Here is a 26,182-nt window from a genome sequence, read left to right on the forward strand (position 1 = left end):
ACTCCATGGTAAAGCTGTAACTGTTCTGTCCAAAATGTCTGACGTTGCATGTTTTGGTTATACTGCTGTAAAAAATAGTCTTTTAGAACTGTTTAAACTAACACCTGAAACATATAGGAAAAAGTTTCATGAGCATAGATGCAAGGCAGATGAAAGTGTGTGTGAATATGTTGATGAACTGAGCACTTATTTCCATAGGTGGGTGAGTGGATGTTAGGTGACCACTTCTGAAGGGCTGGCAGACCTTTTGGTGAGGGAACAAGCCCTTAGCACTTTGCCTGAGGACATGAGGATCTGGGTAGCTGATAGACAATATGCTACTTCAGATGAGTTGGGGAAGAAGGGAGACCTATACCTGGCAAGCAGGGCAGCCCTGCACAGGAAAAGGACCCCCAGTACTGTTCATGGGTGTATAGGAACCCATGGTGGGCAGCACAGACTGCCACAACAGAATCTGCCAGTAGCAGGGGAAGCCACTAGTCCAGGTACATGTCCAGGAGCTAGGGTTAAATGTTTTGAATGCAACCAATGGTGCCATGTGGCATACATGTGTCCATGGAGGCAAAGTGGGGAACCAAAGGTGAGGGAGCCAGTAAGTAGGAAAGACAAAATGCCAATAGTAGGCTGTCGTGGGACAACAAGGGTACCAAACTAAGACCAGAGGCTATATCCTATTGTAGAGAATGGCAAAGAGGCCATTGCCAAAAGAGACAAAGCCTCTGATATAACCATTGTACAGTCTGCAATGGTTACAGAGGAGCACTACTTGCCTGGGCAGTCCACTCCAGTCAGGGCTTCAGGAGGGATCCCATTCCAAATACCTTTGACTAGGGTTCATCTTGACTGGGAGGGTGGAAAAGAAAGCTAGCAAGTAGGTGTGTTTGAGGATATACCTGCAGATGTCCTGATAGGGAATGATTTTGATAGTGCAGTACCCTGTGCTTGTGCAGTTACATTCAGGCAGGCTTGGAGACAAGCACGTAAGTCTAGTAGCCTGGGGGACGCTGAGACAGACTGCATACTTGCAGCCAGGACTGGTGAGGTTGTTACTTCAGGGAGGGAGCTACTCTGTAGCAGTGAAACTGAAGGTGAGCCACAGCTGCTTGTGGGTACTGATGGTCCCTTGGACAGAGTGACTGCAAAGGTAGGGGTGAGTAGTAGTGCCCAGGCTGACAGTGAGGCACCACTGTCAGAGGATGCCAGACTTCCTGTGGAAGGGGAGCTGGGAAGGGTTACAAGGAGACAGTTGAGAGAGGCTCAGTTCTCAGACCCTACATTGCAAGGCCTGAAGCAGGTAGCTTGGGAGGCACCTGATTCTCAAGGAAAGGGGGAATCAGTATACTGGGACAAAGTGTTACTATACAGATAGTGGACCCCTGAGGGAGGGCTAGAAGGTGAGACAGTACAGCAGTTGTTAGTGCCTAGAGCATACCATCTGGTGCTTCTAGCCATAGCCCATGATATTCCCTTTGCAGGTCATATGGGCATAAAATGTACAAAGAGGCGTATTATGCAGAACTTCTATTGGCCTGGAATTTCCAGAGATGTAACAGGGTACTGCAGGACCTGTGAGCAGTGCCAAAAGATAGGCAAGGCAGGAAACAAGGTGAGAGCTCCTTTGATGCCTTTACCTGTGATTGAGGAGCCATTTCAGAGGGTAGCTATGGATATTTTGGGTCCTCTGAGTACCCCAAGTTCCACAGGGAAAAGGTATATCCTAGTGGTAGTGGATCATGCCACACGATACCCTGAGGCAGTGGCTTTGTCCTACATTGAGACAGAGAAGGTGGCAAATGCTTTGTTAGAGATTTTCAGCAGGGTAGATTTCCCAAAAGAAATGCTGACTGACAGAGGTGCCAATTTCATGTCAGACCTGCTGGCTTGTCTGTGGAAGTCCTGTGGGGTGAAGCACATGAAGACCACCCCCTACCATCCCCAGACTAATGGTCTTGTTAAAAGGTTAAACTCTACAATCAAGTCCATGCTACGGGCATTTGCAGATCAGTTTAAGAGGGAGTGGGACAAATATTTGCCCCATCTGCTGTTTGCTTACAGAGAGGTTCCCCAGGAATCCACAAGATTTTCACCCTTTGAGTTGCTGTATGGGCATAGGGTGAGGGGACCTCTACATTTAATTTGAGATGAGTGGGAAGGTGAGTGCATGTCTCACAAGGAGTCTGTTATGGCATACTCCCTAAACCTCGGGACAAGGCTCAGGGAACTCATGGGCTTGACCCAGGAGAACCTGGCAGAAGCCCAACAACAGAAAAAGTTGTGGTATGACAGGAATGCGTGAGCTAGAGATTATGCTGTGAGGGAGCAGGTAATGGTCCTCATTCCTGTCAGACACAACAAGCTGCAAGCAGCTTGGGAGGGTCCCTACAAGGTGGTAAGAAAGGTGGGTGATATTAATTACATGGTGGAACTGCTAGGCAGATGGCAGCAGCACAAATTGTACCATGTTAACATGATGAAACCTTTCCATGATAGGGAGACTCTTGTACTAAGCATTTGCAGTGGATTGCAGGAGGAATCTGAGGGAGATCTGGGGACTGATCCCCTCAGTGAGGCTTGAGCTGACACCTCAGTGGAAGGGGTAGCAATGTCACAGCAGCTATCTCTTACCCAGGTTCGAGAAATCTGAGCAGTGTTGCAGGAATTTCGGGACGTGTTCACTGGGAAACCAGGGTACACCCACCTGGTGCAGCACCAGATGGATACAGGACCCCAAAGGTCTATTAGGCAGTCCCCTTTTAGAGTGCCTGAGAGAGTCAGACAGACCCTGAGGGAGAAGGTACAGGAGATTTTGGAACTAGGGGTGATTCAAGAGTCCAACAGTCCCTGGGCCTCCCCAGTGGTGCTGGTGCCAAAGAAGGATGGCAGCACCAGGTTCTGTGTGGATTACAGGAAATTAAATTGTCACACAGAGTCGGATACTTACACCATGCCTAGGACAGATGAGGCCCTAGAGCAGCTGGGTGGGGCTAAGTATCTTACAACCACTGATCTTACCAAGGGTTACTGGCAGGTGCTGTTGACTCCCAGTGCTAGACAGAAGTCAGCCTTTGTGACTCCTTTTGGCTTGTATGTGTTCACCAAGATGCCCTTTGGGATGAAGAATGCCCCAGCAACTTTCCAGGGGCTGGTAGATAATATCCTAGCAGGAGTAGGAGGAGTTTCCCTTGCTTACCTAGATGATAGTGCCATCTACAGCCATTCCTGGCCAGAGCACCTTCAGCATGTCAGGGAGGTGCTGGGCAGACTACAGAGGGCAGGGTTGACCATTAAGCTGAACAAATGTCAGGTGGGTATGGCGGAGGTCTCCTACCTAGGACATAAAGTGGGGAGTGGTAAGATAATGCCAGAACCTGCCAAAGTGGAAGCCATTCAGGCATGGCCTGCACCTGTTACTAAAAAGCAGGTGAGGGCATTTTTAGGGACAGCAGGGTACTACAGAAAGTTCGTCTCCAGTTTTAATTCCATAGCTGCTCCCCTCACAGACATGACAAGGAAGAACAGGCCAGATAAGTTAGTGTGGACCCCAGCATGTGAGTAGGCATTTCAGAAGCTTAAAGAAGCTTTGGGAGGACCCCCTGTGTTAGCCAGTCCAGATTACAGCAAAGACTTTGCGCAGGTGGATGCTTCAAACCATGGGGTGGGGGCTGTACTTAGCCAGATTTCTTCAGAGGGGGAAGAGCACCTAGTGGTTTATCTCAGTTGTAGGCTCCAACCCAGGAAGGAATGTGGCCACTGCAGAAACTTCAGCCTTATCTGTATGGAAGTAAATGCACTGTTGTAACAGATCACAACCCCCTAACATGGTTAAACAGAGCCATCCAGCAAAATCCCAAGTTGCTAAGATGGAGCGTAGGGTTGCATGCATACGATATGTCAGTGCAGCACCACAGTGGGAGTAGCAATGCCAATGCAGATGGGCTCTCAAGACAGGGAATGGGGTAGGTATACTTAGACAGATCTGACCCTCTCAAGCAGCTTTTCTTGGGGGTCACTTGAAAAACTAGCTTGAGTTCTCCAGGGGGGAGAAATGTGAAGACTGGTAGAGAAGGGTGAAGGCTTCCAGCCTAGCCAGATAGAATTTTGCAGATAATTCTGTCATTTGTAAATATGACTGTAAACTACAGGCTTGTTGTCTTAAATGTAAAGAAATACTGTTACATGTGTAACTGAAAATAAAAGTGGCAACAGTGCACTCTGCCGACCAAAGTAAAGCATGTGGTGACCCTTTGAAGTAGATAGTGTTGCCGAAAAGTCTAGATGAAGAGTTAAATTGCTAGATTTAAACATGCAAATGTGTTTTATTGCTCTGTTCCTGACCAGCTGCAAGATAATAAAAGGGAGATGTTAAGAATGTAAATGCAGTTAATGTGTAGCCTGGGAACTCCAGGAAAGTGAAAAAATGATGTAATGTTTATCAGAACTGCAATTTCTATTAATACAGAGAGAATCAGAAGGCATTGAACATTTTTGTCTAGATCATCCAACTCACAGCACTGTGCATGTCATATTATGTAAGTTATCTTAGACTTGTGTTTTCCTTTAAAGATAGCTAGAATTAGAAAGATTAAAATGAGTGTTTTTCTGTGATGTCAGAACTGTACTAATGAATTATTTTAAGTATTTCTGTATGATCTCTGAACTTTGACTAGCATTGTATAGTAGAAAGTATTGGCTTGTGGTTTTAATTATTTATTATTAAATATTTTAAAACCTTTAAACTGTGGCTGGTTTGTGTAGAGATAATTTAAGCTCTAGAGTACATTGCATATTTATAGAGTTTACTGACCAAGTCACTCTAATAAGCCTTGAGACTTAGTCATACTGCCAATTGGATAATAATATTGCACAGTAATAATTGGACACCATTTTAAGGACCTTTGAGTAGCTGATAATTATTAACTGGGTGGTGGCAGGGTACTACCATATAGTCTGGGTAAAAGGGGCACAGCTGGAGATCCCGTGCCAGCCTTCCCCAGAAGTGTCTGTGTGGTTGTATAAACTCTTATTGCAAAGTGTGTGTGTCAGCTACTTGGGCAGGGACATGAAGCACTGATTGGACTTAGAGGGTGCTGGAGATTTTAGCTTGCCCAGCTAGGCTGAGATCTGGACCCTATAGCTGTGCCAGTGGGGGAACTCTTATTGGGGACCTGGAGAGCAAGGGAGCGACCAGCCCCAGACTGACTGTGATCTCTGTATTCTCTTAAGGAAAATTGCACTTTACTGTATTTGTTATCCTTTCCTCATATATGAGATGCCCTCTCTGGTGTTAGTGGTGGGATTGAGGCTCCTTGATTGCTAGGCCAGGGCACGGGCGTCACATAGGCTGTACATGTTTATTTATTTTAGAGTTATATGGTTCTTTTTAAATTATCTTTATGTTAAGGACATTTTCTTATACTTTTATATTCGTTTTATATATGTATTCTTTTATAAATGCATTTTAAAATGTGTTTTATTAAATTTGTCTTTACTAAATGGTAGTTGTTAGGACTTTGCTATCTAGGTTTTTAATTGATGGAGTGCATCAATTAGCATAGTGAAGGAAGTTACGTATATAAATGGATGGTATGCATTGTGGATTTGACTCTGAAGATGCCCGTTTGTTATGAGGGTGAAAACGCTAAGTCATTGTTTTAATTGTTGTGTTTGCTAATAAATACAATGGTACCGTTCTACCTGCTACTGTGATGTTTTTATTTTTTACTTTTAATTTACACTTACAGCAATATTCATTCACCCTTAAACACACACACGCACTCACACACACACATGCACACACACACGCACACACGCACACACGCACACACACACACACACACACACACACACACACACACACACACACACACACACACACACACACACACAAATAAACACATATTCAGTGTATCTGACACCCCGACACACTATTGCACTTAAAGACATATTTATTCATTCATTCACCCTGACACACACACACACACACACACACACACACACACACACACACACACACACACACACACACACACACACACACACACACAGAGTCATCTAAGGCCACTCATACAGCTACAGATATGTACATATACTATCACATGTATACAAGTATTCATACACCCCCTACCATCACCACTACCCCTCCATTGCCTCTTACCTAACCTTACCTTTAATGCAATGTGACCCATTTATTGTAATGAGGGAGTGTATCATTTTGTTTGTGTTCATTAACATGGCTGACTGGGCCAGTTTATGCAGCCAGGCTTTGGTAGACCTTTCTGAATCCCAGGGATGGTATCCTACGGAGTACAACATCAAAACATCAAAGTCATATTGACTGCGTCTTAAATTATACAGGGCAAAGACAAATGTATGTATTTTCCAGGTCTTAATCTCCAAATCTTAATATGTATCAACTATTAACTATCACTGATTTCAGGCAGAAGATATTCAAGCTTGGCCTTGCTTTTTAGGATATTCAAACACCTATGCTTATTCATAACAGTTGAGATTCAGCATTATGATAGAATACTGTCAAGAAATCTGACATTGTAGATTTAAGAAAGTAGATGTTAATCTGGAGAATGGGGTGGAGACAGCAGAACCTCAGCTTTTTGTAAAATACAGTTTGGACACGCTGTTTCATTTTCTGAAGTGTCTACTGTCTTCCTTACAAATGCATATTTAACTGTTTCAAATACTAAACATATTCAATACATAATAACTACTATTGATCTCAACCTATAACTGTTTTTGGGTACTACCATAATATTTATCCAAATATACATTCAAATCCAGAACACCTTTAAAATAACATACATACAATAGAATTATTATATTGCAATAAGTATACTTCTAGCATTACAAATGAATATGAAAGCTTTGTAATAGAGTTAGGAGCTTCAGTGATAAGGAGGCGTGAGACTGCTTCACAAACTCTAACATAATTCTGATTAGTTTTCTAAGCAGGGTAAAGAATTTTGAACTTTTTTAGTACATGAATCTAAAGTTTCTTGCCCATGACTGCAAGAAGCAACTATATAAAGTAACCTTCTTGGAATTATTTATGGAGCATTTTCCATTCCCAGAAATTAGAGGAGTAGATATCCCATCACTTTCTTCTGAATATGTTCTGATGTAGCATAGATGGAAAACAGCACAATTTTTATCAAGTTTTATCTTTTTTTTTTTTTTTTTTTTTTAGTAAAAAATATTTTATCTAACTTTCAAAAGGGCCTGTAGGAAAAATTGCTAATACACGATTCTCTTGATATCATAAGGTGGTATATGATTTTTGTTTAGCTGCTCATTCATATATGAAAGCCCTGCCCGTTTTCATAGCTGTAAAATTAGTCTTATATTTCCTTCTGAACAGAAGCCATCTTTTTAGAAAAGTACATGGATTTGGTGAATATAAATAATTATTCCTCTTTAAAAGGAACCTTGACGATTGGATGGGAGAAAGGAAATTCACCCCGGGGATCACATCAGTCACCCTGCTAGACAGGGGTCCTGGGAAGTAAATAGTGTGGGAAGAAATAGCCAGGATATTGTTATGGCTAGGCTTGTATAGGCCCTAGGGCCGATAGCCTAGTACCAACCTATTAACCTATGACCCTATTGCAGCACAGACAACTTAAATACATTTTCCAGCCAGTTACTTGAGTGTGTATTTGTGCTGCATAAATTATGGAGCCCCAGTAAAGGCTAACATTAACAAATACCAAGTTTCGTTTTACACTCAGTTACACAACTACTATAGTTCAAGTAGAGTATGAAAAGCTTCTACAAAATGTTCTTATAGGTTCATAGGTTCATAGGTTCATACTAGGCTATCTGCCCTGGGGCAATTATAAGCCTAGCCCGATTCTGTATGGCTTACGCCACCCCTTGATTTGAGTATACTGTGCCCTTTTTTAAGGTTTAGTTTACTGTGCCTCTGTCTAATAGTGACACGGGAGTAATCCCTGGGACAAACCTACAATCCCCCATCCATCTGTCGAGATTCTTCTTGAAGAGATTCAGTGAGGTGCTCTGCCTCCCATGAACTGGAATTCTATTCCAGAGTGAAGGGAGCCTCTGGGTTATGAACCTGTCCCTCCAGCAAGTTCTATTTATTTATGTGCTGAGGTTCAAGTCCCTCGAGCATGTGGCTCTAAGGGATTTAGATTTACTGAGGTGGAGCATGTCCATTAATTCTGGATTTGACATAGCTTTGTATGTCAGGCATAGATCGCCTCAAAGTAGGCGGTATGCAACTGAGTAGAGCTGGAGTTTTTTTAACCGAGCAGCATATGGCATCTGTTTGAGACCCTTGATCCTCTTGGTGAGATACTTTTAGGGTCTTTCTAATTGCTGCAGGTGTCGGGTAAGGTACATCCCAAAAGGGGCATTGTATTCTATGATGTCCCTGATGAGGGATGAATAAAGGGGCACGATTACCTCTCTTGATCTAGATGTGAAACCCTTCGTGATGAGGTGGGCTATGTAGAAGGTCTTTCTAACCACTTTGGCAATGTGGTTTTCAAAGGAGAGATTGCTATCAACTTGGGTCCCCAGGTCCCTAATAACTTTCTCTGTACTTAATGGGTTTCTGCCTATGTGGTAATTTGTGGGCACATTGTTTTTGCCAAAGGGTATGATTATACATTTTTTGGCATTTAGCTTTAAACCATGGCACTGGCACCAGTTATCTGTCTCTGCGAGACCTTTTTGAAGGATGTTTGTGTCAGCTGGAGAGTTGATTATGGCGCCCAAATTGCAGTCGTCTGTGAACTTGGTGAGCCATAGTCCTCCCACGTTTGCCTGTACCTCAGAAAAGTATATACCGAACAAGAGTGGTCCCAGGACAGAACCCTGTGGGATGCCACTTGTGACCGGTTTCAAGTCTGACATGGCTCCAGCAACTCTCACTCTGTGGGTTCTATCTTTGAGCCAGTTTGCGACCCATCTTGTGACATAGGGGTTTATATTTAAGCTGGATAGCTTATCTATGATGCCCGAGTGGGGTATTGTGTCAAATGCCTTTGCAAGGTCCAGATAGGCTGTGTGGACTACCTTTCCTTCATCTATGGCTTTGGTGACTGTTTCGAAGAAGTCAACCAGGTTCAAAAGGCAGGATCTGCCCTTGACAAAGCCAAACTGGGTAGGATCTAGTGTCTGTAGGTCCCCAATGTCTTTGTTTATGAGCTCCATGATGATCCTCTCCATAGCCTTGCAGACTAAGCTAGTCAGGCTTATGGGGTGATAGTTTCCAGGGTCCATACAGACTCCACCTTTGTGGAGTGGGACCACTGTTGCTGTACGCCATTCTGTGGGCACTTATCCTGTAGTGTCTTGAACTAGTTAAACCGTAAAATATATTGCTACTTATTGTTACCTGTCCAGGAATATGACGTGAATTTGCATAATAACTGCATAGGTAAATGTGGGGGTAGAGCTGTATAAATATTTCAAGATCTTTGCCTACACTTACAAAATCTAAAGACAGCTCACAATGGTTTGACTTTGCACCAGCATTTCATAGACTCTTTTTCATGAGTTTATTTCAGGAAAAAAAATATTCAGCTCAAATTCTGTTCTGCTAGTAATTATATATATGGGTTTCATATATAAACAATGAAATGAGATTTCTGGACAGAAACTACATGTTGTATAATTGTAAGCTAAAAGTGCAACCAAAGTAAATGAAAATAAATAGTAATGCAATTCAGTATGAAGCTATTAAACATTAACACGTATGAACTTACAAATCCAGAGCTCAGCACACACTTTCAGGTACATTTTGTTTGTTTGTTTTGTTTTTTTTTTAGTTTAACATACTTTTCTCATAACTCCAATCTTCAAGGGAGTACAATGGAAATTTTACCTCATATCTAAACAATGGTTCTATATATGATTTTGCATAACATGGATACACACACACACACACACACACACACACACACACACACACACACACACACACACACACACACACACACACACAAACACAACCAGCCATATCATCCGCTGACTGGAAATGTCATGGTGTACTACATATCCACTGTGTTTTGGGGACAGTAAAAAAATTTATGGCCACATACTTGTTCATTTCATAAAACTATACGACAGATGTATATGTTATAGGAGCAAAAAATTCTATTAATGGAAGAGCAGCATAATTTGGACCTAATACATGTTTTTAAAAGGAAAACTGGCAGTTATAGGGTTGACTTGTTGGAAATAACATTTATTTCAGATGGTATGATGTTACAGAATCTGACATACAATGATCCATCAAATGTTAATTTTGTTTTGCCTGCATGATTCAATCATCCACATTTTATGATGCATGTATGTTTTATAAACTTGTAGAAATGCTTCCAGCGAGGTAAAAATGTTGAATCTACTTCTGTTTTACTGGCAACTGGCTGGGATCTGAAAAATCTGAAAATAATTACAAATCACCTAGTGAGTATGAAGGCTGGTAAAGCCATATCACTTGCCATGAAATGCAAAGATGACAGACTCAGCATGCAAGAAGGCCACATGAGGAAATTAGCAGGTCTATTCAGATTCATGGTCATAAAAAAATATATATATATATATATATATATATATATATATATATATATATATATATATCCCTATTCATAATGTCAGCAAACTTTACAGTGAGTATAGGGTCATCTAGCCATGCATCCCAAATCTCTGACAAGTTCTTATACCCTTGATAAGTATAAGCATGGGCCTGGGAGATGAACCATTTACAGGTTACCTGTGTCCGTTAGAGACATAGATGCCAAACCAGGAATGAAGTTCTTGTTTCTCATCCATAGGTTCATAGGTTCATAGGTTCATACTAGGCTATCTGCCCTAGGGCATTTATAAGCCTAGCCCAGAGTTTTGTGACTTTCGCCACCCCTTTAGTTTGAAGGATACTATGCCCATTATTTAGCTGTGCCTCTGTCAAGCAGTGACACTGAGGTGATCCCTGGGGTATACCTGCGATCTCCCATCCATTGGTCAAGATTTCTCTTGAACAAAGCCAGCGAGGTGCTCTGCCTCACATGTACCGGGATTTTGTTCCACAGCATAGGGAGTCTCTGGGTGATGAATCTGTCCCTCCAGCACATCCTATTTATGACCGTGTCAAGGTTCAAGTCTCGTGCTCTTGTAGATCGGATGGATTTAGATTTTTTGAGGTGAAGCATGTTCATTAATTCCGGGTTGGACATGGCCTTGTATGTCAGGCACAGGTCACCTCTGAGCAGACGGTAAGCGACTGAGTAGAGATGGAGCTCCTTCAGTCGGGCAGCATAGGACATATTTTTGAGACCCTTTATCCTTTTTGTGAGGAACTTTTGGGGCCTTTCCAATTGCTGCAGGTGTCGGGTCAGATACATTCCAAATGGGGCATTATACTCAATCATCGGTCTGATGAGTGATGAGTACAGGGGAATGATGACCTCCCTTGACCTAGATGTGAATCCCTTCATGATCAGGTGGGCAATGTAGAAGGTCTTCCTAACTACTTTGGCAACGTGGGTGTCAAATGAAAGGTTGCTGTCAACCTGGGTCCCCATATTCCTGATAACCTCTTCTGTGCTTAGTGGATTGCCACCTATATGGTAGCTGGGGGTAACCTTGTTTTTCCCGAAGGGTATGACTATGCATTTTTTAGCATTTAACTTTAGGCCATGGCTTTGGCACCAGTTATCCGTTTCTATGAGACCCTTCTGAAGGATATCTGTGTCTGATATGTTTTCAACTATGGCGCCCAGTTTGCAGTCATCTGCAAACTTTGTCAGCCATAATCCTCCTGTGCTTGCCTGTACTTCTGAAAAGTAGATACCGAACAAGAGTGGGCTCAGGACCGAGCCCTGTGGGACACCGCTTGTGACAGGCTTGGAATCAGACATGGCGCCAGCAACTCTGACCCTGTGGGTTCTGCCACTTAGCCAGTTTGCAACCCATCTTGTGACGTATGGGTTTACATTTAAGCTGGTGAGTTTTTCTATGATGCCCGAGTGGGGTATTGTGTCGAATGCCTTTGCCAGGTCAAGGTAGGCTGTGTGGACTGCCTTGCCCTCATCAATGGCCTTGGTGACTGTTTCGAAAAAGTCAACCAGGTTTAAGAGGCATGATCTGCCCTTGACAAAGCCAAATTGGGTTTGATCCAATGTCTGCAGGTCCCCTATGTCTTTATTTATGAGTTCCATTATGATCCTCTCCATAGCTTTGCATACCAGGCTTGTCAAGCTGATAGGATGGTAGTTTCCAGGGTCGGTGGAGGCACCGCCTTTATGTAGTGGGACCACAGTTGCCGTATGCCACTCCTTGGGTACGTATCCTGAGGTGAGGCTAAGATTAAACAGCTGCCCTTATTGTGGGTTTAATTCCTCAATGAGTTCATGGAGCACACAACCGGGGACACCATCTGGTCCCATGGATGCTGTGTTTTTCGCCTTGGAGAGAGCTGTTCTCACCTGAGCATTTGAGATGTTTGGGAGGCTACAATCCTCTGGTATAGATATTTCTCCTTTTGGGGGGGAATTTGCACTGAACCTGTCAGCCAGTATGTTGGCAATGTCTGTAGATTCAGTGATCTTTACATCATTTTGAACTAGTTCTGAGCATATCTGGGAGTTTCCTCCCAGGTTTCTAACATAACTAAAAAAGGCCTTGTGATTGTCTTTTGAGTCCTTGGCGATTTTTCTTTCAAAATTTGCCTTGGATGATTTTATGAGAGCTCTTAGTTTTTTTACTTATAATGATCAAGGGTGTCTTCCCTTTTAGGGATTTTGCTCTATCTTGTAGTAGCTTTCTCCTTTTGTTGTAGAGCTTGTTTATGGCTGGGGTCCACCAGACTGGACGCTTGCCTTTGGTACAAAGAGTCTTTGTTTTGTTTGGGATTGCCTGATCCATGCAGTCCTGGAGGTGCTGGTAGAAGGCATTTGTATGTGATTCAGCGGCTTTAGTGATGGTTTCCGCTGGTTCGGGGGCCTTGAAAGAGACCACACCAGTCCTAAGAAGTGTGAAGTCGGCTTTAGAGAAGTTCTTCACTGTGGTCTTTTTTATCTGGGGTGGGTCGGGATGTGGACTTTCAGTGAGATTAGTTTATGATCTGACCTCACCAATGAGGGGTATACCTCCGGTGTTGAACATTGTGACCCCATGTTCGTGATGATGAGATCTAGTATGTTTTCGCCTCTTGTGGGTATGGTGACTAGTTGTTCCATGGCATTTGAGTTTATGAACTCTAGGAACCTTTGGGCTAGAGTGTTGGGGCTTGAGTAGTGATCCCAGTCTATATTCGGATAGTTGAAATCACCTAGTATGATGGTGTTTGGGGTTACATTTATCCCTCCAGAGTTTTCAGGAAAGCTGTGTGAGGTTCCTGAGTTTGAGAGGGTGGCCTGTAACATGCTACAAATTGCAGAGCAGTCTTGCCTACGGTTAATTGCACCTGGATGGTCTCTGATGCATCGTGCGTTGCCACCAACCTGGAGGTGAGGGTGTCTTTGATGAATATGGACACCCCTCCTCTTTTCTTGGTGTTGTCCGGATTTTGGGGCCGGAACGCATGATATGAGGTAAAACCTGATAGTGCTGGGGTGCTTTCAGGAGCCTTGAACCAGGTTTCAGTCACAGCACAGACATCAATGTTCTCCATACTGTGAAGGGCTTCGAGTGCGTGCATCTTGAGGTTGAGACTTCTGGCATTGAGCAGCATTACCCTTAGTTTTTTTCCTTTGTTTTGTTCTAGGGTGGTCGGTTTAGAATTTGAGCCTTGCCTAAAAAAGGCACTATGGGGGTGGCAGTTGTCCAAGTTACAGTTGAATTGGGTTAGGGAGGATCTCTGCTTCACATGGATGGGGAGCCTGTTCCATAGACAGGGTAGTCTTGGGATACATACCTATCTCTTCAGCAGGTCCTATTTATATCCCAGGCAAGGTTTAAGTCTTTAGAATGGGTAATTTTTATGCTGTTTGTTTTGTGGATATGCAGGAGGTCCATCAAAGTGAGTCTGACAAAGCCCTGTATGCCAGGCATAGATCTCCCCTCAAAAGCCTGTACGAGACAGAATACAGGTGTAGGGCCTTGAGGCAGTCTGCATAGGATATATTACTTATGCCCTGTATTCTTTTAGTGAGGAACCTCTGTTGATGTTCCAGTTGTTGGATATGCCTGGTTAAGTACATACCAAAGGGGGAATTGTACTTAATGATAGGTCTGATGAATGCCACATACAGTGGAACAATGACTTCCTTCGACTTAGATGCCATACCTTTGTTTATGACTTGCGCAACATAGAATGATTTCCTCACCACTGTAGACACGTGATGATCAAAGGTTAGATTACTATCTATGTGTGTCTCTAAGTCCCTGACTACTGGGTCAACTCTAAGGGATGTGTTATCAATATAATAGTTACCAAGGATGAATGACTTCCCAAAGGATACTATTATGCATTTCTTGGCATTTAGTTTTAGTCCATGGCTCTGACACCAGTTGTTTGTCTGTGTCAGTCCCCCCTGGAGAATTTTGTGTCACTGTGAGATTCAGTGACAGCTCCTAATTTGCAATCATCTGCAAATTTAGTCAGCAAGAGACCAGTGATATTGGCCTTGACTTCTGAGAAGTAAATGTCAAAAAGGAGCAGTCCAAGGACTGATCCCTGAGGGACTCCACTTGTGACTAGCCTCTTTGTAGAGGTGGACTCCCCAGTTCTAACTTTCTGGGTCCTGTCTGTGAGCCAGTTGGCTATCCAATGGGTGACATATGGGTTTGCATCTAACCTCTTGAGTTTGTCAGCAATGCCCGAGTGGGATATTGTGTCAAATGCCATGGCCAGGTCAAGGTAGGCAGTGTGAATGATCTTGCCCTCATCCATTGCTTTGGTGACCTTCTCAAAGAAGACCCCCAGGTTGAGTAGGCATGATCTACCCCTGACGAAACCAAACTGGGTTGGGTCCAGTGTCTGGAGGTTTACTATATCTCTTTTGATCATCTCCATGATAATTCTTTCCATATCTTTACATATAAGACAAGTGAGACTTATGGGTGCGTAGTTTCCATGGTCTGTAGATGGCCCATCTTTGTGCAGAGGGATGACTGTTGCCTTTCTCCATTCATGAGACACTAAGCCTGTTTGGAGGATACAGTTAAATAGTAATTGCAGAGGCCCTGATAGGTCATGTTTCATGCTATTCAGAAGGCATCCTGGGATATCGTCTGTGCCCATTGATGCAGTGTTCTTGGTCTTAGAGAGAGCATTAAGGGAATGTTCCCTAGTGATAGTAGGAGGAGTTATGTTTGATGCTACTTCCTGAGGGAAGGTTGAGGGGGGGAGAGAGGGGTAAAGTTGGAGCTGACTTTATCAACCAGGAGGTGTGCTATATCTTCTGGTTCATTATAGGTGGCTCCATTTACCATGAGCTCTGCACACAATTGTGTATTGCCTTTGAGGTTGCAGACATAGCTAAAGAATGCTTTGTGGTTGTCCTTGGCCTGGGAGGTCAAACCTACCTCAAACTTGGCTTTGGTAGACTTTATTTGTCCTCTGAGTTGTTTGTTTGCTTTGATGAGAGTGCTTTTATCCTGCTGGGTGCTGCACCTCCTAATTTATGCCATGGTTTCTTTCTCCCTGGTATACAGCCATTTGATTTTGTGATTCTGCCAGGGTGGCTTGTTTTTTGAGCTAGTTCTGTACTTCTTCCTGGTGGGTATGGTTGCCTCTTGATGTCTGTGAACAGTTCTGCATAGGCAGAAGTGTTCTCAGGGTTTATGGGGACTTGACACTTTGCCAGATTCTCACTTAATAGCAGGAGGTTAGCCTTAGAATACTCCAGGTTTAGCTGGGGGTCCAGTTTTTTTTTTACTTCAAATAAGACCATTTTATGGTCTGACCTTACCAGGGAAGGCATTACAGTAGGGGGTATACAGCAGTTTCCCATATTAGTGATGACCAGATCCAGTATGGTTGCACGCCTGGTTGGTGTATTGACTATCTGGTCCAGGGAGTTTGTGTTTACAAAATCCAGGAATCTCTGTGCATGTACGTTTGGTGTTGTATAGGATTCCTAGTTAATAGTGGAGTAATTAAAGTCACCCATGAATATGGTATTGGGTTGGATGGTTAGTGTTTCTAATAGGTTTAATTTAAAAACATGGTATGGGTTTCCTGGGTCATAGGGGGGACCTATAACTTGCAAGGAAGTGGTATTGGATGTCCTGTTTGACCAGCTTTGCAGTATATTTTTGATGTAAATAGAGACACCTCCACCTTTAGTTCCTGCCTGTGAAGTAGTTAGCCTAAATGTGTGGAAGGCATTATAACCTTGAACTGTTGGTGTGCTCTCCGTGGCTTTAAACCATGTCTCAGTGACCACAGAAACATCAGCATTCTCTGTGGTAAAGAGAGCTTCTAGGGGAGTGGAGTTTTTTGTTTAGACTCCTAGCACTGAGCAGCAACACCTTTAGATTTTCTTGGTTTTGTTTTGCTTTGTCGAAAGTATTTTCAGTTTGGAATTGCCTGAAAAAGGCACTATGGGGGAAGACAATGTTTTAGCTAATATTTGAAAGCCTAGAAGAGAAAGGTGCAGACCATCCCTGGCAAAGCAGCATGGTCAGTTGACCATCTCCCTCCATGCTGACACATATTGTACCCCCTTGGAATGACGCCAGAAACTAAGACAATTATTAAAGTCAATCATCTTTTGTTTGTATTGTGGCATCATTCTTGGAGAACCTAAAATGCTGTTCAATGCTAGGCTCATACCAGCCTGAGACACATATTCCAAGAGCCCCATGATGTCTCTCTTCATATGATCTAGGGAGGTACATCTCAAGTCATTTACTCCCACATGGACTATGACTGAGTCATATTGGTAATTGTGGTCCAATGACCTGAGCGCATGTGTAATGTGGCAGATCCTAGCCCCTGATAAGCAACTGACCATAACTTTCTCCTTACTCAGCCTGGTGAAAGGGATATCAGTGTGTCTCACAATGGAGTCTCCAATGACTAGAATGTTGGACTGTGTGGTGGCTTGCCTTATGGGCTTAGAGGTAGATGCTCCATGGGATGCAGCTTTATGTGTTGCTGTGGGTGTTGTTTTGAAAGAGTGCATTTGAGGCTGCTGAGGGTATTTGTTATGTGTACTTCTCCTAGGAGGTCTTTGTGGTTTAGGAAAGTTACATGTAAGTGCCTCAGCATATGTCATTCGATATGTCTGCTTTGAATTGTGTACGATGGGTGGAGAGTATGTACTACTGACAACCTTATTGTCATTGGCATTACTTTTATGTGACAGCTTTGTCTCCAGTGACATTGTGTGAGTACATCTCTCACGTACTATATCAGTTTGTTTGAGAATTAACTGGTTGTCAGTAAACATAAGGCAGTTTTTGCATTGCCTCAGGATGCCCATATCCACCAAGCTGGTACTGGAGACAGTAGGAAAGTTCATATCCATGGCAGCAGACCCTTTTTTATTGATTAAACAGAGTGAGAATGTCAATCACTGTCAGGAGTTTCTGGTTTGCAGCTATGTGTACAGTGCTTGTCACTGCAAACTAGCTGTCCTGTGTGCAACTAGATATTGGAGAAATTTCAATTGTGCTTTTACTGGAAAAATGGCACTCAAGGTGTCTGAGTCTGTACAGACCACTGCCAAACACTTGAGGGGAAACTAATATGCAGACCCTGAAAATTCAAGAAACAAATCAAGCAGTACTTACTGAAAACAAGAATTAGCTTGTCAAGAATGATGAAAAAGAGGGGAGTCACATGAATGGCTACTGCCTGGCTACTACTAATGCTGGTCTCACCACAGCTTCACTCTGCTGGGATACAATGCTCCTTTGCTTCTTCTCTCACCAGAAGCAAAATGTTAGCACCAATCCCAAGATGAGAAGCAGGCCACAGCCAGTTTGGTCACCCAAAGTCTTGTCCCAGATGATGCAAGGGTCTGTAGGCTTGTAGCCTTTTTCTGGTAGATGCCTCAAATAGCAACTAGACCAATCAGGAATGTTAAACAGACACTCACTCTCCAACCAGAAACAGTCAGGAATCAATGCACTCTGCTCTTTCTCTCACCAGGATCAGAATATAAGCACTGATTCCAAGCTGTCCTCTAAAAGCAGTTATTAGGCTTTCTGGAGATCAGCAGTCTCCAGGAAATAATGTCCTTGTATGCCTTCTCTCACCTGGAGAAAACAGAAGCACTAATCCCAAGATGACTATTGAGAGGCAGAATGTGGGCTCTCCAATAACTGGTGATCTTGCAATAGATGTATAAACAAACTGACTGCCTTTAACAGGAGATATAAAAGTAAAACTGACTATCAGTGAAGAGTTTAGATCTGTTTAGAAATAAAAAAGGAAAATTAAAGAATGGGTGGTAGAAAATAAATATTTCTTACAAATAAAGTTGTTACACAAAGGAAGGTGCCTTTACATCTTGGAATGGTTCTGCATGCAGTTCAGTACAAAGGACTGTTGTCTTTATGTACACAAACAACTGCAATTTTTTTATTAATTCTAAATATGAGTGCAATAGATATAGAGTGATGAGTGCAACTGCTCACACCTGTGAGGCATTTCAAGTAAGAAAGCCATACTGACTGTTCGAAAAAACAAGAATTTCCCATGTTAAATAAATTAAACTGCAAACATGGGTTGGTTGAATACATTTTGGAAAGGGATGGCACTAATTTATGTATTATTTTCTTGAAAATATTGCTAAAGAAGTTTTTAGCTGGTGATTTTGAAAAAGTATCTTATGTGAACAATGAAAATTCCAGATTAAAATGAATATATAAATGATAACAGGGTATAACAAAGAAAAGTAAAAATGTATCTACACTTATAACCAGTTTTTCATTGTATAAAAATGATTTAAAAAAAAAAATCACTGCTAATTTTTTGAGGAACAACAAAATGATTTTAGGATCAACTACCCTACAACAATGCTGTGCAATATATGGAGCTTCTAGCTAAGCTATTGCTTCCTGCCCTTAAATGCTTCTTGGAGCTGACTAAATGCCCATCAGCTTATGTGGATTTCTGCTGTGGTCATGCTCATTTCTACTTTATTATTTGTGTATCATCCCTGCATGCATACTTAGGGAAACCAACAGTAGTATTCATACCAAATAGGGAAAATTTGGCCACGTCACTGGGAACTTCCCCTATTCTATGGAGGAAAGGAAGTGAAGCATTCTCTGGAACTGCTAGGTGGCACTGGATGGCTGCTACTACATTTCTGGCATTTCCAAGATGGAGGAGAGTGTAGCAAAGATGGAGAGAGAAAACTTACTGAAGGAAGAGGAAAGGGATGCAACAACTGTTACAGAGTTAGAAACTGGAGGACTGGAGACACAAGTGCTGATGGAAATGATGAACCAGGCATAGCCAATTGAGTGGAAGCACAAATAAGTGACATGCTGGAGTCAGTATTACAGGGAAGAAAATGAGAGGTTAGAAACCGAAGGAAAGGCTGATGAAGGGAAAACATTTGAGGTATTTTTGACTGGTGGAGTACCCAGTTTTAATGGTTTACCTCTGCAACAGGGTTTTATTAAAAGAATGATGTTATCCAGATGCAGCAAGGCTAGAAAGAATAGAAAAAAGAACTGAGAGTGACAGACATTTGCATTTCCTCAGTAGCCACAGAGAGGATGACCAGTGGTGAGAATAAAAAGTAGAAATTATGGCAGTGCAAACAGGTATATTATTATGGATAGTACTGTTTTGCCACTAGGGTATAACATTAAAGACATAAGAGCATTAATTCATTTTGGAGCTGAACATTTTTGTGAAGTGACATTTGTAAGTTTTAACTTGCTGCAAAAAGTTGTGACTGAGACTGAGAAAATTAAATACTACAGCATCATGAAAAGACTGCTTATTTTACAGCTTGGGACTACAATGAAACATAAAGCAAATGTGCAGTTTTGGACTTCAGATATGTATGCGCAAGAGTTAAAACTGTTCGTTTACTACATAGTCAAGTATATGAAGTTAAAAAATATGTCATGAAAGAAATGTATGGACTGGGGCATGTGTGGGTAACAATCGATGTTAAGGATGGGAAAATTCAACATATTTCAAATACATCTGCAACAACTGGAAAGGCCTCAGAAATACCTCACTAAAAGAATCACAGGCCTAAAGCAGATGCCCTACGCTGACCGCCTTAAAAAACTCCAGCTATACTCTGTTGCATATCGTCTACTCAGAGGCGATCTCTGCTTAACATACAAGGCCATGTCAAACCCAGAGCTGTTGGACATGCTACACTTAAAGAAATCCCAATCCCTCAGAGCTACACACTCCAGGGATCTAAATTTTGTCATCACAATAAACAAAACATGCTGGAGGGATAGGTTCCTGACCCAGAGACTCCCCAGACTCTGGAATAGATTACCCATACATGTCAAGCAGAGTGCCTCTTTGGACCTCTTCAAGAGTAACCTTGACGATTGGATGGGAGAAAGGAAATTCACCCCAGGGATCACGTCAGTCACCCTGCTAGACAGGGGTCCAGGAAAGTAAATAATGTGGGAAGAAATAGCCAGGGAATTCTTATGGCTAGGCTTGTATAGGCCCTAGGGCTGATAGCCTAGTACCAACCTATGAACCTATGAACCTATAAACAATAATTGTGAATGGTAAGAGAGGATGGACAACTCAGTGGTGATGGGTGATGCAGTGGTGTAGTGGTTAGCATTGTCACCTCAAAGCAAGAGGTTCTCCAGTTCAATTCTTGGCTGGGGTGCCTTCTGTGTGGAGTCTGCATGTCCTCCCTTCATCCACTTGGGTTTCTTCTGGGCACTCCGGTTTCCTCTCACATTCAAAAGACATGCAAAAGTGGATTGGATACTCTAAATTGGCCCTAGGTGTGAGTGTGTGTCTGCAAATGCGTGGGGTGTACCTTCCGAGGAGGGCTGGGCCTTGGGCTAGCAACCTGAGCCCATAAAACTCATAACTGCTACAGAAGCAGCAAGCACTGAAAGGTGCTCATTGCCCAATATACCACATGGTGTGCAAATGGGAAACAGAGAGAGAGAGAGAGGATGTGTTAGTTACTGGGACCAACCCAAAGCATGTTATTTCTGTAGGGATGAAAATTATTTAGTACAAGACTGTAACAAATAAAGGTGTGGATAGAAACAGATTTGAAAATGTAGAAAGTTAAGAGAAAGAATAGATGTAACAAGAACAAGGTAGTGAAAAGATATTGAAAAATCAACTGGTAGGAGAATTTTATAATAAAAACCTAGCCAAGCTAGAGTTTTCACTGTGTGATACTTTAAACCTCCTAATAGATGCCCATGGGATATATGCACATGACCCCTTAGGGACATGAAGTGTTTCAGCTATATGGCTTCTGAATATCCATAACTTTTTACTTTTTCTTTTTAAGTGTTTGTGGATACATTCAGACCAATAAAGCCAAACCCCACTAGCTATGAAGATGCATGTTTTGACCTTCATATGATCAATTCAGCACAGCATAAATGGACTGTTTGGCTTTACTAAACAAATACAGGGATTTTACACCCAGCTGATATCCATAACCATTAAGTTGTCTGCAAAATATCCCAACTAACACCCAAACAAAAAAGTAAAAAGGTCACACAGACAAACCAATTAGTAAAACCTGCAAGAGCAATCTAGCCAAGCTAGAGTTTTCACTGTGTGATACCTTAAACCTCCTGTAATAGAGGCCCATGGGATATATGCAAATGATGCCTTAAGCACAATTCTTCCCTTTTTTCTTTTTTTAAACAAGAAACATCTTTATTAAACCATCACTTATGACATAGACAATCATGCATAGAGGAATTTGAACTTAAAACTTTTTTCTAGCAATATGTGATATAGTGCATGGCATAAAAAATGTACGATAGCAGTAATGTATGGATGGGGGGAGCATGGGTTACAATGGATATGCATGACTGAAAATTACAGCATATTTCCAATAACATAATAATAAATGGAAAACAGCATTAGGTATTGAGGCCAACTGAATGCTTGCTTTTATTGCGGGGATAAAGCACATTTGGTTTAGGAGTGTTCAGTCAGAAAATGTGGGCAATGTGGAATCAAGGTCATACTGCTATAAACTGTAGACCTTTTTTCAAGGAATGTAATGAGTCTGGCCATTTCTGGTTTGACTGTACTGGTGTGAAAAAAGAATAGGTACATAAAAAAGAAATCGACATGGATGAGACACAGTTTTTAAAGAACAATATTCATAAAGAAAGTGAAATGTCTGATATAAGTGAGGAAGAAACTGAAAAAAAAATACAACTAAGCAAAGGGAAGGACTAACACTAGACCAAATACATACAGAAAGAAAAAATAAGTATGATGGGTTAGCAAATGAACAAGAGGAAGATGGTGACCCTTAAACAGGGAAGAATAAAAGCAGAAATAAGTTAAATCTAAGGAGGGAGTAGAGCAAAAAATATGAAAAATGGCAATTGGGATAATTTAGGAATTTTGGCACTAAATGTGAAGACTATATGAAATGACGTAAAGATTTAATGGTTGTTGAATGGTGGAAGAAGGAACAAGATTGCTGTAGTATGTTTGCTGAATATAAGATGTGTTAAAAAAATAGAAATAAAAACACCAGAGTTGCATGGGGAAAAAGATTATATGATCAGTAGAATAAGAAATGTGTTCTGGGTTAGAAGTATTAATAAGAGAAGATGAAGCAAAAGTATTAGATGTAACAATTGTGGTACCTCACTTTTTTAATTTCTCTAAATCTTTTGGGTTTCTAATACCATGATGGGAATGGATCTCATTCCTAAGTCAAAGTATGATTAAAGCTCATGGAATTAGTATTGTTTCAATCTTTCATGTCAGCCAAATGTGCTCTTTGCAGCACCCACAATGTGCCTAGTAATGACTCCTTCTGAAATTTGTATTGGTAACTTATCTCAATACGATTGTAGATTCTTTTTTATAACACCCATTACTCCTACTACTTATGGAACTGTCTGGGTATCTTTCTTCCAAATTGCTCTCATTTCTGCCTGCAAATCTTGATATTTTATGACTTTGAATCTCTCTGTACATAAAACACTGTAGTCACTGGGTGTAGTGATTTCAATGATTGATGCTACTTTTGTCTTCCTTTCATGGACTACTATATCTGGTTTTCTCACATCTATTTTTTGAACTGTTGGTAATGGGTGATCCCATGTGATGTAGACTTCATCATTTTCTATGATGCTTTGTGGCTCATGTTTCCAGTGTTTTTCAGCTACTTCAGTATTATAATGTTTGCACAAACCCCAGTGCAACAGTCTTGCTACATTATTATCCTTTCATTATGCAGTCCTTCTGCCATTAGTATACCACATCCAGCAACCAGGTGTGCAACTGTTTCCAATTCCATTTTACAAAACCTACATTTGTCTGTTTCACCCACATATTCAATGGACCTTGTAAACCAATATGTACATAGCCCACTATCTTGGGCTGCCAATATTAACCTTTCATCTTTTGGTTTGAATTCACCTCTCCTTAACCATTCCTGCATTTGATCCTGATCAACATGAGGTTCTTCCTGGAGTTTTCTATACTTGCAACTATATTTATGCACTTTCCACATTTCTTGCCTTCTCATTTTATCCTTCACCTTATATTCTTTCTTTTGTTTTTAGGCATATTCAGTTGCTGTCTGATTTTTATCTACTTTTGGTCTGATTTCCATTCCTGGTTGACACCAATATGCTTCTGCTAGACTAAGAAAGGAAGTAATTTTCAATTTTTTCTCCTCATGTTTCAAAACTTTCACTATATTTGGGTTTTGTGAGGTCAGCAGATATGTATGCGGTCCCACAATTGCAGATCTATATATATGTAATCTATTTCAAGTAGGCCCATACCTCCTTCGGAGCAGGGAATATATAATCTTGGTATGCACTAATTTTTATAAATCATTTGGTGAGCATGAAGCATCCTTATTGTTTTCCTGTCTAATCTATCCAACACCTTTTATGGCCAGTCAATCACACCAAAACTGTAAGTTAGGACAGGAAGAATCAATTGGTTTATAGCTTGAATTTTGTTCCTAGATGTGAACGCTGCTTTCAGGATTAATTTAACTCTTCTAAAATATTCCTTACTAAGTTTTATTGGCATTTCTTCATGTTTTAATATTGATCCTTCATCAGTTCCCAAATATTTATACACTCCCTCTTGCTCAAATTCTTTTATATCACATTCTTATCCCAAACTGATGTTTTCTTGGTGCTGCAGCTTTCCTGCTTTAAAGGTTGCTTTTGCACATTTATCAAGACCAAATTACATTCTCATATCATCTGAAAGTTTTGACTACTTGCAGTTGTGCTTTCAGTTCCTCATCTGATAAGCTATACACTTTTAAATCATCGACAAAAATAAGATGAGAAGTCTTTACACTTTGTTGGCTTTCTGGGAGCCAAATTATAGCCATGACCTAATCTGTTAAGCAGATAGCTTAATGGGTTAAGGGCAAGGCAAAAGAACAACAGTGAAAAAGGTGCATCCTGGAATATCCCCCTTTCAATTTTTATCCCTGGAATAATAATTTGTCCTTTATCATGGCTTAACTGCAAAGTGCTTTGCCACTATTTCATGGTCACTGTTTTGGGGTACCAGGAAGGGTGATGATATGTGACTTGAGGAAAAAATGGAAATTTTGTGAGGCCAGTAGCAATATACGAGTATACTAATATTTCAAAAAGAAAAAAGTGTTTGAAGAATTAAAATAATGTGATAGTGAACATGTCAGTAGTAATGATTGCAGGCTTTAAGCATAAGGTAATAAAATAAATAAATATAACACACGATGTAAAGGTGACAAAATAAGTGATGCAATGTGGAAACTTGAGAAAAGGAAAACCTAGAGTATAGACTTACAAAAGAGGAATTTTAAAAACTGAAATAGATTATGTTATGAATTCAGGTGACATGAAAGAAGAAGATTTTTCAGATCATATAGCAATGTGGGATCTATTAGGTTATAATGAAGAAATTATAGAAGAAGAAAAAGGAATAAAATGGTTAACAGGAGATGTAGTTATTAAGAAATGAAGGGGAAGGTAATGAATATGGAAAGAACACATGATGATATGTGAATTTTATAAAAGCTGGACACAATGTTGGGTAGTGTTTAAAAAGAAATCTACAAAAAAATTTTGGAAGTAGAGAGAAGGATAAAGAAAGAAACAAGGGGAATATGAAGACATTTTGAAGGATTTTGAGAAAGGAATGGAATAAGGAAGTGATATAAAATATGAGAAAAATAAAGAAAACATTAAGACAATGTTGTATAGATAGCAATATTTTTAAAGGGAAAGAAGGAAGACGTTTCACCTTTTTTAGGAAATGGGTAAAAGAAGAAAAGATAAGGTAAGATAGATGGAATGTTAGATGAGAGTGCAGCAGTAAGATGTAAATAAAAAGAAATTATGGAGCTAGCAGAAAGATTTGTGGAAACTATGTATAAGAAGGACAATGTTGAAAGGGGAAATGTGTTAAGAAAAGAACATTTTGAAGACAGCAAAATATAATATAAGTTAGAAGAAAGAACTGAAATGAAAGAATTGGAAGAGATTATAAAAAAGGAAAGAAAGAATCATCACCAGGCTTAGATGCTTTAAGTTATGGATATTATACGCAGATGAGTGTAAGGGAAAAATATTTTTTTTGTATGGAAATACTGAATGAATAGTTAGACAAAGAGATAGTGGATAAAAAGGCATGTGCTTGGGTTATTAAGTTTATATCAAAGAAAGATGACAAAACATATTAAGAACTAGAGGCCAATAACACTGGGGAATACTGATTATAAAATCTAAATTAAAATAATAGAAAAAGTATGTGGATTGTTTTGGCAGAAGTCACATAGAAAGAGTTATAAGAAGTAAAGGGAATGAATGAAGGATCTGTTAGTAATAATAAAAAAAATCAATAGATGCTACTTTAAGGAAGAATAAAGATGTAAGGTTGGTTGCATGAGCTATAGTAAAAGCATTTGATTCACTATGTCATGAAGCAATGTGGGATATTTTAGGGATTATGGGCTTGGGAAAAGTAATAACAGTATTAGAGAAATGTTATTAGACGTCTTGGGTGAAGGTTATGGTAAATGGTTGGTTAGGAGAGAAAATAAAATTTGAAAAAAAGGAG

The sequence above is a fragment of the Protopterus annectens genome, chromosome 6.part0, assembly GCF_019279795.1.
Source record: "Protopterus annectens isolate FY-2018-M chromosome 6.part0, PAN1.0, whole genome shotgun sequence".
Taxonomy (NCBI): domain Eukaryota; kingdom Metazoa; phylum Chordata; order Ceratodontiformes; family Protopteridae; genus Protopterus; species Protopterus annectens.